The following is an 18,825-nucleotide window of genomic DNA, read 5'->3' on the forward strand; positions in this document are numbered from 1 at the left end:
CAAGTTCAGTGTAATTAGTCAGCTTTAACTTTTACAAAACAAAAAGTCAACATTCTTTAGAGGAAGATAACAGAATCAAGAGTCCCTACAAGGTATCATCCACAATTCTGAGTAAACTATAAAAAATTACTCCATGTGCAAACAAACAGAAAAACAGGACTCAATTTTAAGAGAAAAAACAAAATAAATAGATCTTAAGATAACCCAGATGTTGGAATTAGCACACAAAGAATTTACAATAGCTTTATAAATATGGTCAAAGACTTAACAGAAAAAGATGGTCATAATTACCAAGCAAATGAGGGAATCTCAGCAGAGAAAAATTACATAAAAAGAATCAACTGGAAATTCTAGAATTGGAAACTACTATATCAGAAATGTAAAAATCATAGCATAGACTTAATAGTAGACTGAAAAACAGAAGACCAGGCCAATAAATTTCAGTTTAGATCAACAGAAATAATTAAATTTGAAGACAAGGAAGAGATTTTTCAAAAATCAATAAAACCTCAATGACTTGTAGGACAATATAGAAAAATCTAACATTATGTGTAATTTTGTCCCAGAAGAAGAGAGAATGGAACAGATAAGAGTATTTGAGAAATGATTTAAATTTGGTAAAAATATCAACTTTTATGTCCAAGAATCTCAGTGAATCCAAAGCATGGTTAATATAAAGAAAACTACCTCTATGCACATGACAGGGAAACTGTTGAAAATCAAAGCTAAAAAAGAAAACATTGAAAGAAGTCAGAAAAACAACCACCACCATTATACACATAGGAACAACAGGGATGATGGTGTACTTCTCATCGGAACCGATGGCTACCGGAAAACAATAACATGATATAGTTAAGTTTTATGAGGCATAGTATAATATTCCAATGCAGTAAGTGAAAGATGCATATTGTAAACCCTAAAGCAACCTCTTAAAAATAATACATAGGTATAGGGAAAGAGCCAAGTGAAGAACTAAAATTAAAAACTAAAAATTTGACTAATCCAAACGAGAAAAAGAAAACAGATTGAAAGGAACAGTAACAGTTGGCTCAAAATAAAAATAGTAAGATGAAAAACTTAAAATCAACCATATCAAGAATTCAATAAATGTAAATGGACTAATATTTCAATTAAAATGCAGATATTGTCAGACTAGATAAAAAAGAAAGTCTATTAGAGATGCTTATGTTGGCTACAAGAGATACACTTTAAATATAAAGACACAGACAGGTTGAAAGTAATAATAGAAAAACATTTGCCTGAAATGAGTGATAAGAAAGTTGGAGTGGCTACATTAGCAGCAGATAAAGTAAACAATAAGATATTTATATAGTTTCAAAGTACTGTCCCTCAAAATATTTACTGATTATAAAGATAAAAAGCCGACAAGTACCTTAATTGAGCAAGTGAACGTAATTAGTGATGAAAAACATCAAAATTTTGTGACACAAAATAGGATTCAATAAGAACACAGCATTACTTCTATGATGTCTCTGCCAATATGAATAACATAAATCTAATCATGAGAAGATACCTAACAAACCCAGATTGAGGGACATTATATAAAATATGTAGCCAGGGCCAGGCGTGGTGGCTTCCACCTGTAATCCCAGCACTTTGGGAGGCCGAGGCAGGAGGCTCACGAGGTCAGGAGATCAAGACCATCCTGGCTAACATGGTGAAACCCTGTCTCTACTAAAAACACAAAAATTATCTGGGCATGATGGTACACGCCTGTAGTCCCAGCTACTCAGGAGGCTAAGGGAGAAGAATTGCTTGAACCCCAGAGGTGGAGGTTGCAGTGAGCCGAGATTGTGCCACTGTACTCCAGCCTAGTGACAAAGCAAGACTCTGTCTCCAAAAAAAAAAAAAAAAAAAAAAAAAAATGGCCGGGCGGCGGTGGCTCACATCTTCACGTCTGTAATCCCAGTACTTGGGGAGGCCAAGGAGGGTGGATCACCTGAAGTCGGGAGTTCAAGACCAGCCTGACCAACATGGAGAAACCCTGTCTCTACTAAAAATACCAAATTAGGCCGGGCGCGGTGGCTCAAGCCTGTAATCCCAGCATTTTGGGAGGCCGAGACGGGCGGATCACGAGGTCAGGAGATCGAGACCATCCTGGCTAACACAATGAAACCCCGTCTCCACTAAAAATACAAAAAAATTAGCCGGGCGTGGTGGCGGCGCCTGTAGTCTCAGCTACTCGGGAGGCTGAGGCAGGAGAATGGCGGGAACCCGGGAGGCGGAGCTTGCAGTGAGCCGAGATCGCGCCACTGCACTCCAGCCTGGGCGACAGAGCGAGACTCCGCCTCAAAAAAAAAAAAAAAAAAAAAAATACCAAATTAGTGGGACGTGGTAGTGCACGCCTGTAATCCCAGCTACTCTGGAGGCAGGAAAATCGCTTGAACCTGGGAGGCAAAGGTTGCGGTGAGCCGAGATCGCACCATTGCACTCCAGCCTGGATAAGAAGAGCAAAACTCTGTCTCAAAAAAAAAAAAAAAAAAAAAATCTAGCCCTTAATCTTCAAATGTGTCAACACCATTAAAGTTGAGGAAAGATTAAGAAACTTTTCTAGATTGAAGGAGACTAAATAGGTTTGACAAAGGCAATGTGTGATTCTGAACTTAACACCTAAGGATATTTTTGGGATAATAATAGGGTCTGAGGATAGTATTGTAAAAAAGTTAATTATCTGATTTTGATGGTGATATAGATATAGATACAGATTTTTGTCCATGGTTTCTGGCTCTTAACTCCCACAGACCTTGTTACGGTCTTTTGTTAAAATGTTGGGTGCCTTAGGCCTCAGAAACAGGCCTCAGAAAACAATCTCTCTCTGACCTTCTCCTGCTTTCCTTTCATCTGCTCCCTTTTCTCTCCAAGGCAGACCTCAGAAACTAAAAATATACTCTACTCTTCCTCCGCCTCTGGTCATAAAGAAATTCTCTGACCTACCTTGTCTGACTGTATGTTACAAGACCTCTGTTTCAAAAGAGTTTTTGCCCCATACCCTGGAGGAAGGAATGCTGCACAGAGAGGCCAAGATGAATCTGGACAGACAGGCCTTAATGGGTTTCCCCCCTCAGTCTATTACAATTAGATCACACCTTTTTGGCTCAATCACATTTCTACATGGTTGTTAATCATGCCTATCCAATGAATTCTCCATAAAAGGCCCAAAAGGATGGGGTACAGGATAGCTGAACATGTGGAGGCTTATAGGAAGGTGAACAAGAAATTCATCCACATGCTGGGAGAGTGGTGCACCCCACTCCACATAGACAGAAGCTCTGTGCTTGGGACCCTTCTATACCTTGCATTATGTAGCTTATCTTTTCTTTTTTCTATTTTATTTATTTATTTTGATAGAGTCAGGTTTCTCAATATTGCCCAGGCTGGTCTCTAACTCCTGGGATCAAGGGATCCTCTTGCCTCAACTTCGCAAAGTGCTGGGATTACAGGCATGAGTTATGGTACCCAGCCCATGTATCTCTTCAACTGGCTGTTTGTTGGTATCTTTTAATATATCCTTTGTAATAAACTAGTAAACATGTTTCCCTGAGTTCTGTGAGCCACTCTAGCAAAGTAATTGAAACTAAACAGGGGGTCATAGGAACCCCAACTTGAAGCCAGTTTGGTCAGAAGTTCAGGGGACCTTGACTTGTAACTGGTGTCTGAAGCATGAGGCAGTCTGGAGACTGAGCCTTCAATCTGTGGGATCTGATACCATCTCTGGGTAGATAGTGTTAGAATTGAATTAGGGGATATCCAGCTGGGTATCTGCTACAGAACTGACTGCTTGCTTGCTGGTGGAGAGGTCTCCATATATTTGGTCACTGAAGTCTTCTGTGTTGATTGCTGTGTTGAATGAGAGAACAGAAAAAAACCCAAACATGTGGAGTGTGTTTTCTCCCCTCAGAATTTCAAACTTGAAGAAAATGCAACATAACAAAACTTGTGAGTTGCAGCTAAAGCAGTGGTTAGGAAAATTTCACAGACTTAAATAATTATATGTATTTAAGAAAACTACATATACAATTAGGTAATTGTAAATAATGTATTTATATATTACATACAAATATATAATATTTTATAACAATTTTATCATAATAATGATTATATAAAATCATTGACCTAAGATTCTAGCATAAGAAGCTAGAAAAAGATTGAGATAGAACAGCGACCCCTTTCAAGGACCTGCTGGGCTCCCCTCAGCATGGAAATAAAGGAACCATTTTGAGTCCCTTTGAGGGAAGGTCCAGGCACCCAGCTAGCCTTGAAAAGTAAATGAGTTACCTGATAAGCAAGAAGATAGTAAAAACAGTTTCCCAAGCAAGCCAGAGACACGAGGTATTTTGGTGTCCCATGGAAAGTAAAAGATAACATCTCAACATATGTTCTTGAGTTGTTTGTTAGAAACTCCCACGAGATGAAAAATGCCAAAAGCTATCACACAGGCCTCAGATAAAGGAGAACTGAGGATTGAATTCTGACCATCATTTTTTGTTCTAAATTCCTTCCTGAGGGGCCTTGGAGAAATCACTGAAAAAAACAACATACTAAAATGGAGATAAGAAGAAATAAAATCTGAAAAGTCTAAATATATAAAAGAAAGTAGGTTTGTTGCCAAAAAACCTTCCTACTGAATTGAAAAGAAAAAACTCCAGCAGGACTAGGTAGTTTCACTGGTAAATTCTATAAAAAACTTAAGAAAGAAATAATTCCAATCTTACCAATCTTACTCAACTTTATAAATAATAGAAGAAGATGAGACAGTTTCCCAGCTTATTTTATGAAGTCTGCAAATCCTGATAGGAAAACCTGACAAAGACATTACAAGGAAAAAAAAAACCCTAAACTATACACTAATACTCCTTTTAACACTGTTGCAAACATCCTTAATGTATTAGCAAATTAAATTGAGCATTACATAAAAAGTAGGACTTAATCCCAGAAGTGCAAGGTTAGTTTCATATTTTAAAATCAATTGATGTGGCCGGGTATGGTGGCTCATGCCTGTAATCCCAGCACTTTGGGAGGCCAAGGAGGGCAGATCACTTGAGGTTAGGAGCTCGAGACTAGCCTGGCCAACATGGTGGAATGCTGTATCTACTAAAAATATAAAAATTAGCCAGGTGTGGTGGTGCACAGCTGTAGTCCCAACCACTCAGGAGGCTGAGGCAGGAGAATTGCTTGAACCTGGAAGGTGGAGGCTGCAGTGGGCCGAGATCACACCACTGCACTCCAGCCCAAGCAACAAAGCGAGACTCCGTCTCAAAAAAAAAAAAAAAAAAAAATCAATTGATGTGTTGCATGTAGTAGGGTGTGCCTGTAGTCCCAGGTACTCGGGAGGTTGAGGTGGGAGGATTGCTTGAGCCTAGGAGTTCAAGTCTAGCCTGGGCAACACAGTGAGACTCCATCTCTAAAATTTTTTTTAAACAATTGATATAACGAGCAAAATAAATAAAGAACAACAACTATATGATAATTCCAATAGATGTAGAAAAGGCATTTGACAATATTCAACACCAACTCTTGGTTTAAATTGCCAGCAAACTAGAATCAAAAGAAAGTTTCCTCGATCAGTCTATTATTTATCAGTTTTTTGCCTCTCAGCTCCAAATCAGCTTCTTTACCCTGTTTTGTGAGACTAGACCCTGTGAACATTTCTCCTTTGCCAGTTGCCACAATATTTGACTTTATCTGTAGTGGGTGCAGCAGGGACACTGCAAGTAATAGCAAAGGAAGGGGCTCTTCACACTGGTTCCAATGTGCTCTTCTTGCTCCTATGATGCAGATGTCGGAGGTCTACAGGAGACTCAGTGGGTCTCACACTCCAGTAAGTTTCACCACTACCCCAGTGGGCAACTTTCTGCTCATCAGCCCCAGCTCTCTAGCTCTGGCCCTTGGCATATCAGTGAACTTCACCATCCAGGGGCACAGCCACACTCATTCCTATAAGGCCTGAATCTCAGCTTCCAAGTTTGTTCCTGTCTTGGATACTCTCTCTAAGCCTCGGAAGTAGTAGCTTCCCCCTACATTTGTTATTCCTGTATTCTTTAGCTCAAGGACGTCTTTTAAAAATTGAAATTAATTTCATGTTTAGTGGTGAAATACTACACGCTTTCTTCCTAAGATCAGAAATAAGGCAAGGATGTCTACTCTAATCACTTCTATTTAAATTTGTAATGGAGGTGTTAGCCAGTAAAATAAGGCTGAAAAAAAGGAAAGAAGGAAGAAAGGAAAGAAGGGAGGAAGGGAGGGCATAAAGATTTGGAAAAAAAAAACAAAACCTCATTTTAATTCACATATGACATGACTGTTTATGTAGGAGTCTAAAAAATCTACGAAACGACTAATAAAATGAATAAGGAACTTTAGCAAGTTTGCAGAAACAAGATCAATGCAAAAAGATCAAAGACCTACAAATGAAAAGCACATGAAAAGATCTCAGCATCATTTGTCATTAGAGAAATGCAAATTAATACCACTACACACTTAAATGGAATAAATGGCTATATTTAGAATGGCTCAAATGAAAAAGACTGACTATACGAAGTATCCTCATAAGAAAGTGAGGGCATGAAGGAAATGGAACGTTCATTCACTATCACTGGGAAAGTAAAATAGTACAAGCACTTTGGAAAACTGTTCAGCATTTTCTTAAAAGTTAAACGTACACCTGCTATATGACCCAGCCATTCCATTTCTAATGATTTGCCCAAGAGAAATGAAAGCATATGCTTACAGATGAATGTTCTTACCACCTTCATTAGTAATAGTCCAAAACAGAAAACAACCCGAATGTCCACCAACAGGGAAATGGCTAAATAATCTGTAGTATATCCAAGGCTAGGTGCTATGGCTTACGCCTGTAAACTTTAAACTTTTACCTTGTACATGCTTGCAATCCCAGCACTTTAGGAGGCTGAGTCAGGAGGATCACTTGAGACCAGGAGCTTGAAAACAATTTGTAATATATCCACACAATAGAATAATACTGAATAATGACAATATATAAATCATTGGTATATGCAATAATAACATGAATGAATTTCAAAATAATTACACTAAGTGAAAGAAGCTAGGCAAAAAGAATAGTTTCATATGATTTCACTTATATAAAATTCTTGAAAATGCAAATCAATCTGTCGTGAGAGAAAATAGATCACTGGTTGCTTGGGGAGGGAGGGTGGAGGCAGAGGGTGGTTGGGAGAAGGGATAACAAATGGTCATTAGGAAACTTTTGAAGATTTGTAAATATGGCACAACTTATCAAATTACACATCTGAGATATACATAATTTGTTACATGTCAATTACATTCAAGAAATTACTAAATATACAGAAGGAATAGTGGGGATGGTGGCACAACATTGTGAATGTGCTTAATGCCACTGAATAGTACACTCAAAAATGGTTAAAGTGGCAAATTTTATGTTATGTATATTCTGGCAAAATTTGTATAAAGAATCTGTGCAAAAGAGATTTAAAAAATCAATCAAAATATATTGCTGGCTGGGCGCAATGGCTGATGCATGTAATCCACTTTGGGCAGCCAAGGTGGGAGGATTGTTCATGGCCAGCAATATGAGACCAGCCTGGGCAACACAGCGACACCTCATCTCTACAAAAAAATTTTAAAAATTAGCTGGATATGGTGGCATATGCCTGTAGTCCCAGCTACGCAGGAGGCTGAGGTGGGAGGAATGCTTGAACTCAGGAATTCAAGGCTGCAGTGAGCTAGGCTTGTACCACTGCACTTCAGTGTGGGTGACAGAGTAAAACTCTGTATCAAAAAAATAAAAATAAAAAAGACATTGCTATCATAGGTAATCTAATCTGAAATCTTATTTAAAAACTTTGGATAGTGTCTTATTGTAATAGCCTCTAAAAATAATACAGAAAAAAATGAGTAAAGGACTTGAGCACACAACTTCACAAAAGAAAATATACAAATGATTATTAAGCTTATGAAAAGTACTCAACTTCATTAGTCATTAGGTAAATGCAAATTAAAACAAAAATGAGATACAAACTAGAAATGCTAAAAGTAAAAGGACTGACAAAACCAAATACTGCCCAAGATGTATGGCATCTGAAACTCTCACATACTGTGTTGTTGGTCAGAGTGTAAAGTGGTAGCAACATTTTGGAAAACCATTAGGCAGTATCTACTAAAGCAAAAAATATGCAGGAACTATTAAAGAGCATTGCACTTTTAGGTATTTATTTGATGACTACAAATGTCCACAAAAAGACCCATAGAAGAATGTTAATTTTTTCAATTTATTCATAAGATTCTCTCATAATAGCTAAAGGCTGTAACCAACCCAAATGTTCTTCATCACATGAATGTACAAACAAATTATGATATACTTGTGCAATAGAATACAATTCAGCAGCAGAGAAAGAATAAGCTATGATATGTGCAACAATATGGATAAATCTCAAAAATATTATGTTGAGTGAAAGATCCTAGACACAGAAGAATATTACTGCATTATTCCATTTCTCTCTCTCTCTCTCTCTCTCTCTCACTTTTTTCTCCAAGATGGTGGACTGAAATAATTGTTAGCATGCGTCCCCCACTTGAAAAGACAAAAGAGTGTGTAGAGATTACTGTGAACTTTTTGTTCAAGAAGCAACACAGGAACTTAACAGGAAAACTGAAAGAAACCACAGACCCTCTGAAAGAAATGGTGGGCTGCAGTCTACACTGTGAGCCAGATGGAAAACTTAAGACAGTGAACTTGCTCACACACCAAGCACACTGCTATTACAAACAGTATCTGAGAAAGCCATCATACAAAGATTCTCTATAACCAAGGAACTCAGAGTCTTCACACCGGAAATCATCAAGAGTCAAATTAGGCTATAATAAACTGTAAACGTTAAAGTTACATCCTTAAGGGGGAATTAAAAAATTAAAAAACACAGTTGAATGAAAAATAAACTCAAAAATACTAGAAGAAATAGTCTACCCAAGTGAGAAGGAACCAGAAAAATAATTCTGAAAATATGACAAAACAGGGTTCTACAGTAGTACCCACAAAAGATCACACTAACTCTCCAGCAATGGATCCAAACCAAGGTGAAATCTTTGAAATAGCAGATGAAGAATCCAAAAGGTCGATTGTTAAGCTACTCAAGGAGATGCAAGAGAAAGGTGAAAACCAACATAGTGAAGTTAAAAAAAATAATTCAGGATATGAATGATAAATTTTCTAGAGAGAGTTATTTTAAAGAAAAACCAATCAGAACTTCTGAAAATGAAAGACACATTTAGAGAATTTAAAAATGCACTGGAAAGTTTTAACAATAGACTAGACCAAGCAGAAGAAAAAATTTCAGAGCTTGGAGGCAAAGCTTTTGAATTAACCCAGACAAGAATAAAGAAAATATAATTAAAAGAAATGAATAAATTCTCCAAGAAGTATGGGATTATGTAAAATCGCCAAACCAAAGAATCACTAGTGTTCCTGAGGGAGAAGAGAAACAAAAAATTTGGAAAACTTATCTGAGGGAATAATTGAGGAAAACTTCCTGACCTTGCTAGAGATTTAGATAACCAAACACGAGAAACTGAAATAACTCCTTGGAGATTCATTAGAAAAAGGATATCACCAGCTGGACACAGTAGCTAATGCCTGTAATACCACTTTGGGAGGCCGAGGTGGGAGGACTACTTGAGACTAGGAGTTTGAGACCAGCCTGGGCAACATAGAGAGAGCCCATCTCTACAAAAAAATTTAAAAATTAGCCAGATGTGGTGGCATATGCCTATAGTCCCAGTTACTTGGGAGGGTAAGGTGGGAGGATTGCTTGAGCCCAGGAGGTCAAGGCTGCAGTAGGCCAAGATCATGCCACTGCATTCCAGCTTGGGTGACAAGAGTGAGACTCTGTCTCAGAAGAAAAAAAAAGAAAACAAAAGGACATCACCAAGGCATATAATCATCAGGCTATCTAAAATCAACATGAAGGAAAGAATTATAAAAGCAGTAAGACAAAAGCATCAGGTAACCTATAAAGGAAAACTTATTAGACTAACAACAGCTTTCTTGGCAGAAATCTTACAAGCCAGAAAGAATTAGAGTCCTATCTTTAGCCTCCTTCAACAGAATAATTGTCGGCCAAGAATTTTGTATCCAGCAAAACTACGTTTCATAAATGAAGGAGAAAAAAAGTTGTTTTTTTTTTCAGATGAGCAAATACTGAGAGAATTTGTCACTACCAGACCAACTCTACAAGAAATGCTAAAAGGAGCTCTAAATCTTGAAACAAATGGTCGATATGCACCAGAATAGAACATCTTGAAAGCATATAACTCACAAAGCCTATAAAACAATAACACATGAAGAAAACAAAGTAGGTAACAGTCAACAATGATGACTGAAATAGTACTTCACATCTCATTTAATGTTACATTTAATGTTAAATGTAAATGGTCTATATCCTCCACTGACAGAATGGTTGAAAAATTACAAACTAAGTATCTGCTGTATTCAAGAGACTCATTTAACATATAAAGATTCTTATAGACTCAAGGTAAAGGATGGAAAAAGATATTCCAAGCAAATGGAAACCAAAAGCAGGCAAGAGTAGCTATTCTGATGTTAACAAAACAGACTTTAAAGCAACAATGGTCAAAAAAAAAAAAAAGACAAAGAAAGTCATTATATAATGATAAAAGGATCAATCCAACAAGAAGATATTACAATCCTAAATATATATGCACCTAACTCTGGAGAGCCCAGAGATGGGCAGAAACACAATAATAGTGGGGATATACAACACTCCACTGACAGTGTTAGACAGATCATCAAGGCAGAAAGTCAACAAAGAAACACTGGACTTAAACTGCACTCTACCACAAATGGACCTAACCAATACAGAAAATTCTACCCCAAAACTATAGAATATACATACTTTGCTAGGCACAGTGGCTCACGCCTGTAATCCTAGCACTTTGGGAGGGTGAGGCAGGCAGATTGCTTGAAACCAGGAGTTCAAGACCAACCTGGCTGACATGGCAAGACCCTGTCTATTAAAAAAAAAAAACAAATAAATAAAAGTAAAAAGAATACACACACTTCTTATCAGCAAATGGAACATTCTCCAAGATAGAACATATGATAGGTAACAAAATAAGTCTCAATAAATTTTTAAAAATCAAAATCATATCAAAGGTAATCAACTATCAATAAGGTAAACAGTTATCTTTTCAGACCATAGTGGAGAAAAACTAGAAATCAACTCCAAAAGGACCTTTCAGAATTATACAAGTAATGAAAATTAAACAATCTTCTCCTGAATTATTTTTGAGTTAGCAATGAAATCAAGATGGAAATTAAAAAATTATTTGAAATGAATGATAACAGTGACACAGTTATTAAAACCTCCAAGATACAGCAAAAGCAGTAGTAAGAGGAAACTTTATAGTGCTAAATGCCTACATCAAAAAGTCTGAAAGATCACAAATTGACAACCTATTGTCACACTTCAAGGAAGTAAAGAAACAAGAACAAACAAAACTCCAAACTAGTAAAAGAAAAGAAATAACAAAGATCAGAGCAGAATCAAATGAAACTGAAACAAACAAACATAAACAATATAAAAGACCAATGAAACAAAAAGCTGAGTTTTTGACAAGGTAGACAAGATTGATAGACCATTAGCTATATTAACCTATTAACCAAGAAAAAAATAAAGAAGATTCAAATAAGTTCAATTAAAAATAAACATGGAGACATTACAACAGCAATGTCTGTAACACAGAAATACAAAACGACATCACAGATATACAAAAGATCATTTGAGACTACTTTGAACACCTCTCTGCACACAAAGTAGAAAATCTAGAGGAAATGGATAAATTCCTGGAAATATACAGCCCCCCATCTTCGATTAGAAAGAAACAGAAATCCTGAACAAACCAATAACAAGCAGTGAGATTGACTCAGTAATTTAAAAAATTGCCAATAACAACAAAAAACGCCCAAGGTCAGATGGAGTCACAGCCAAATTCTACCAGATATTCGAAGAAAAATTGGTATCAATATTACTGAAACTATTCAAAAAGATTGAGAAAGAGGTAATCCTCCCTAACTCATTCTATGAAGCCAATGTCACCCTGATACCAAGACCAGGAAAGGATCTAACAGAAAAAAACAACAAACAAAAGAAAGAAACTACAGACCAATCACCCTGAAGAACACAGATGCAAAAATCCTCAGCAAAATAAAAGCAAACTGAATCCAACAGCATATCAAAAAGATAATTCACCCTGGGTTTCATCCAGGGCTGCAGGGATGCTTTAACATATGCAAGTCAATAAGTACAATTCATCACATAAATGGAATTAAAAATAAAAACCATACGATCATCTCAGTAGACACAGAACAAGCATTTAATAAAATCCAGCATTCCTTTATAATAAAAACCCTCAACACATTATTATTTTGAGGTACGTTCCATCTAAGTATAGAAGGAAGCCACATATAACAAACCCACAACGTATATTTTAACGAATCAGAAAAAGTAGAAAGCATTCCCTGTAAGAACTGGAACAAGACAAGGATGCCTACTTTCGTCATTTCTATTCAGCATAGTACTGGAAGTCCTAACCAGAGCAATCAGCAAGAGAAAGAAAGAAAGGACATCCAAATTGGAAATGAGAAGGTTAAACTATCTCTCTTTGCCAATGACATGATTATACACCTAGAAAACCCTGAAGACTCCTCCAAAAGAATCCTAGATTTGATAAATGAATCCAATTAAGTCTCAGGTTACAAAATCAATGTACACAAATTAGTAGCACTGCTATACACCAACAGTGACCATGCAGAGAATCAAATCATGAACTCAATCCCTTTTAAAATAGCTGCAAAACAACAAAAACAACAAAACCAAACAAAAACCTAGGAATATACTTAACCAGAAAGATGAAAGATCTCTACAAGATGAACTATAAAACACTGCCTAAAGAAATCATAGATGAGGCTGGTTGCAGTGACTCATGCCTGTAATCCCAGCACTTTGGGAGGCTGAGGCGGGTGGATCACCTGAGTTCAGGAGTTTGAGACCAGCCTGGACAACATGGTGAAACCTCATCTCTACTAAAAATACAAAAATTAGCTGGGCATGGTGGCACACACCTGTAATCCCAGCTACTCGGGAGGCTGAGGCAGGAGAATCACTTGAACCTGGGAGGTGGAGGTTGCAGTGAGCTGAGATCACACCACTGCCCTCCAGCCTGGGCGACAGAGTGAGACTCCGTCTCAAAAAAAAAAAGAAATCATAGATGATACAAACAAATGGAAACACATCCCACGCTCATTGACTGGAAGAATCAGTATTGTAAAAATGACCATACTGCCCAAAGCAATCTACAGATTCAATGTAATTCCAATAAAAATACCAACATCATTTTTCACAGAATAAGAAACAATCCTGAAATTCATATGGAACCAAAAAAGAGCCTGGACAGCCAAAGCAACCCTCAGCAAAAAGAACAAATCTGGAGGCATCACAATTACCTGACTTCAAATTATACTACAAGGCTATAGTAATTAAAACAGCATGGTACTGGTATAAAAGTAGATGTATAGACCAATGGAACAGAACAGAGAACCCAGAAATAAAGTCAAATACTTACAACTGATCTTTGACAAAGCATACCAAAATATAAATTGGGGAAAAAACACCCTATTCAATAAAATGCTGGGAAAAATGGATGTGCACGTGTAGAGAAAAGAAACTGGATCCCTATTTCTCACCATATACAAAAATCAACTCAAGATGGATGAATGCCTGAAATCTAAGACCTGAAACCATAAAAATTCTAGAAGAAAACCTAGGAAAAACTCTTTCGGACAATGGTCTAGGCAAAAATTTATGATTTAGACCCCAAAGCAAATTTAACAAAAACAAAAATAAATGAGACCTAATAAAACTAAAAAGATTCTGTGCAGTGGAAGAAATAATTATCAGAGTAAACAGACAACCCACAAAATGGAAGAAAATATTTCCAAACTATGCATCTGACAAAGAACTAATAACCAGAATCTACGAGAAACTCAAATCAGCAAGAAAAAAACCCAAATAATCCCATTAAAAAGTAGGCAAATGGCATGAATAGATATTTTTGAAAAAAGATATACAAATGGCCAACATCTGAAAAAAATGCTAAACATCACTAATCATCAGGAAATGTAAATTAAAACCACAATGAGATAGTATCACCATAGCCCAGCCAGAACAGCCATTATTAAACAGTCAAAAAACAATAGATGTTGGCATGAATGGGGTGAAAGGGGAACACTTTATACGCTGCTGGTGGGAATGTAAGTTAGTACAACCTGGCCAGGTGCGGTGGTTCACGCCTGTAATCCCAGCACTTTGGGAGGCCAAGGTGGGTGGATCATGAGGTCACGAGTTCAAGATCAGCCTGGTCAAGTTGGTGAAACCCTGTCTTTACAAAAAAAAAAAAAAAAATTAGCCGGGCATGGTGATGAGTGCCTATAATCCCAGCTACTCAGGAGGCTGAGGCAGAGAATTGCTTAAAACCCAGGAGGCGGAGGATGCAGTGAGCCAAGATTGCACTACTGCACTCCAGCCTGGACGACAGAGCGAAACTGCATCTCAAAAAAAAAAAAAAAAAAAATTAGTACAACCCGTATGGAAAATAATGTGAAAATTTCTCAAGGCATGAAAAGTAGATCTACCATTTGATCCATTTGATCCAGCAATTCCACTACTGGGTATTTGCCCAAATGAACGTAAGTCATTAAAAAGACATCCACGTGCGTACGTATATTGCAGCACAATTCACAATTGCATAGATATGCAATCAACCTAAGTGCCCATCAACTGATGAGTGATAAAGAAAATGTGGTACATATATACAATGGAATACTACTCAGCCATAAAAAGAAGGAAATAATGTCCTTGTAGCAACTTGGATGGAGCCGGAGGCCATTATTCTAAGTGAAGCAACTCAGGAATGGAACATCAAATACCACATGTTCTCACTTATAAATGGAAGGTAAGCTATGGTTATGCAAAGGTATACAGAGGGGTATAATGTACTTTGGGGACTCAGAAAGGAGAGGGTGACAGTGGGCAGAGGAATAAAAAGCTACATATTGGGTACAACATACACTATTCAGGTGACGGGTGCGCTAAAATCTTAGACTTCACCACTACACAATTCATCCACGTAACCAAAAACTATTTGCACTATAAAAACTACTAAAATGAATATATATATATATATATATATATATATATATATATATTTCTATGCATATACAAAATAAAGTGTGTCTCTTGTGGACAGCAAAAAAAATTCTATTTATAAAAAGTTCAAGAACAGGCAAAACTAATCTTTTGTGTTAAAAATCATAACGGTGGTTAACCATGGAGGTGGAGACTGGCTGAAAGTGGGGAAAATAGGAACTTTCTGGTGTTGCCGAAATGTTTTACGTCCAGATTGTGGTGGTGGTGATGTGAGTGGGTACATTTATTATACGTATCTAATTGTATATTTTTCTGTACATTCTTGTATGCACATTTTAACTCAATAATAATAATCATTAAAAATATTATTGGAATGAATATAAAGATGACAGTATAAAGTTTACATTTTTGCAATCTAAGTTTATTTTAGAAAGTAAATCTATTATGAATATTATTGCATAAAAAAGTGTAAGCCCTCAAAAAAGAAATAAAGGACTGTCCTTCCTGAAAGGACAGCTGGTAGCTTTTCACCAATATCTATTTACATCTTTTGTGCCTGAGGAAAATCATTAATAATTGACAATCGATAAATCTATGGCATGCCTTACACAGAATCACCCAGGTAAAAAGCAGCTTTATAGCAAATGATCACAAATTAATTGTAACTTGAGTATCTACTCCGATCATTTTCCATTTGTGGCAAATATTTAAAATCACTGTTTTTTTCTGCATGTCTTTAAGAATTATGGCATCTCCCTTCCAATGACCTCTTAAATAGGCCTCTTATTGAATCTCTGTTTGAGATGCTCTGGAAGATCTTTGAGTGCTCCCCTTACTTTCCCCCACATGCATTTTTTTGTACACCATGTAGCCTATATATGAAGTCATATTATTCTAAATATGTCTTTCCTATGTAGCAAAAGGCCACCCAACTATTTTCAAGAACTGCAGTAACAGGAAGACAGACTTATTACATACAGACTATAGATGCACAGACATACACAAGCCTATATATGTTAAATACTACAATGATGTTGTCTTCATTTTTTTACAAAATGGTGAAGACTTTGTCATCAACAGGAGGCAAGTGGTCTGCGGATTCACAGGAACTAATGCTTTTCAATGGGGTAAAACTGCTCTGGTGATCTGCATGGTTCTTCCAGCAACACATACTCTCTGTTAATGCAAGAACTCTTCTCTCTTATACAACTACATCCAATAACTTTGATTTAGCACTGTTAGAAACATTCCCCACACTGGCGTTTTAAACATATTAGAATCAGGTGAGGAGCTTTTAAAACGTATTACTGTCTGGTTTCTACCTCAGACCAATTGAGTTAGAATCTTGGGAAGTGAAATCCAAGCAATTTTTAAGAATTCCTTTAAACTTTTTTCTCTTGAATTAAAAAAAAGCAACACTTCATTGCATTATTATTTTAGTATTTCCTCCAAGTATTACAGTTCATATGCATAACTTTACAAAGTCGATTTAGAGTTAATGTTGTATCACTTTATACAAAATGCAAGACCCTGCAATTGTATAGTCATATAATCCCCACCCCATACTTTATGCTGTAGATATCATATATGTATTATACCTACATTTACCATACCACAATACAGTTTTATAATTAATTTTAAAGTAAGAAAAACTAATTGTTTATCTTTAGCTACCTATTTATCTTTTCTGGTGCACTTTTTTTTTTTTTTTTTTCTGAGACAGAGTTTCGCTCTGTTGCCCAGGCTGGAGTGCAGTGGTGCGATCTCGGCTCACTGCAACCTCTGCCTCCTGGACTCAAGCAATTCTCATGCCTCAGCCTCCCGAGTAGCTGGGACTACAGGCGCATCACCATACCCAGCTAATGTTTTGTATTTTAGTAGAGATGAGGTTTCACCATGTTTCCCAGAGCAGTCTCGAACTGCTGAGCTCAGGTTATCTGCCCTCCTCAGCCTCCCAAAGTGCTGGGATTACAGGTGTAAGCCACTGCGCCTGACCATTATTTCTTGTAATATCGGTTTGTTTGGGATAAATTCTCTTAGTTTTGTTTGTCCTTATTTCAGTTTTATTATGGAAAGATAGTTCGACCAGATATAGAATTCTAGATTGACAGTTTTTCCTTTCAGCATTTTAAAGCGATTATTTTACTGTCTGCTTGTGCCTATTGTTACTGAAAAGTATGCTGTCACCCGTATTCATGCTTTACTATATTGGATCACTTTTTTTCTTTTTCTTTTTTTATTATACTTTAAGTTTTGAGATACACGTGTAGAATGTGCAGGTTGGTTACACAGGTATACATGTGCCATGGTGGTTTGGTGCACCCATCAACCTGTCATCTACATTAGGTATTTCTCCTAATGCTATGCCTCCCCTAGCCCCCAACCCCTGACAGGCCCTGGTGTGTGATGTTCCCCTCCCTTTATCCATGTGTTCTCCCTGTTCAACTCCCACTTATGAGTGAGAACATGCGGTGTTTGGTTTTCTGTTCCTGTGTTAGTTTGCTGAGAATGATGGTTTCCAGTTTCATCCATGTCCCTGGAAAGGATATGAACTCATCATTTTTTATGGCTGCATAGTATTCCATGGTGTATATGTGCAACATTTTCTTTATCCAGTCTATCATTGATGGGCATTTGGGTTGGTTCCAAGTCTTTGCTATTGTGAATAGTGCTGCAATAAACATATGTGTGCATGTGTCTTTATCGTAGAATGATTTATAATCCTTTGGGCATATGCCCAGTAATGGGATTACTGAGTCAAATGGTATTTCTGGTTCTAGATCCTTGAGGAATCGCCACACTGTCTTCACAATGGTTGAACTAATTTGCACTCCACCAACAGTGTAAAAGTGTTCCTATTTCTCCACATCCTCTCCAGCACCTGTTGTTTCCTGACTTTTTAATGATCGCCATTCTAACTGGAGTGAGATGGTATCTCATTGTGGTTTTGATTTGCATTTCTTTAATGACCAGTGATGATAAGCTTTGTTTCATGTGTTTGTTGGCCGCATAAATGTCTTCTTTTGAAGACAGTGTCTGTTTTTTGAGAAGTGTCTGTTTATATACTTTGCCCACTTTTTGATGGGGTTGTTTTTTTCTTGTAAGTTTAAGTTCCTTGTACATTCTGGATATTAGCGCCTTGTCAGATGGATAGATTGCAAACATTTTCTCCCATTCTGTAGGTTGCCTGTTCACTCTGCTGGTACTTTCTTTTGCTGTGCAGAAGCTCTTTGGTTTAATTAGATCCCACTTGTCAATTTTGGCTTTTGTTGCCATTGCTTTTGGTGTTTTAGTCATGAAGTCTTTGCCCATGCCTCTGTCCTGAATGGTATTGTCTAGGTTTTCTTCTAGCGTTTTTATGGTTTTAGGTATTACGTTTAAAGTATTTAATCCATCTTGAGTTAATTTTTGTGTAAGGTATAAGGAAGGGGTCCAATTTCAGTTTTCTGCATATGGCTAGCCAGTTTTCCCAACACTATTTACTAAATAGGGAATCCTTTCCCCATTGCTTATTTTTGTCAGGTTTGTCAAAGATTAGATGGTTGTAGATGTGTTGGGTTATTTCTGAGGCCTCTGTTCTGTTCCA

The 18,825-nt window shown here is 37.0% G+C and overlaps 1 protein-coding gene across 17 annotated transcripts in view; it reads right to left on the reverse strand.

Annotated features, from left to right (window-relative positions):
* INVS (inversin) overlaps nt 1-18,825 on the reverse strand; it is a 238,021-nt gene that overhangs the window by 141,262 nt on the left and 77,934 nt on the right. For 3 of the 17 annotated variants that reach the window (XM_074016963.1, XM_074016958.1, XM_065530986.2), the window contains exon 1: nt 14,360-14,478. The exons of the other annotated variants lie outside the window; for them this stretch is intronic. The gene's annotated coding sequence lies outside the window, so the exon portion shown is untranslated. Of the gene's footprint in view, nt 1-14,359; nt 14,479-18,825 lie in introns of those variants that run through there. 17 annotated transcript variants of the gene reach the window in all.

This window comes from Macaca fascicularis, chromosome 15, assembly GCF_037993035.2.
Source record: "Macaca fascicularis isolate 582-1 chromosome 15, T2T-MFA8v1.1".
NCBI classification, from domain to species: Eukaryota; Metazoa; Chordata; class Mammalia; order Primates; family Cercopithecidae; genus Macaca; species Macaca fascicularis.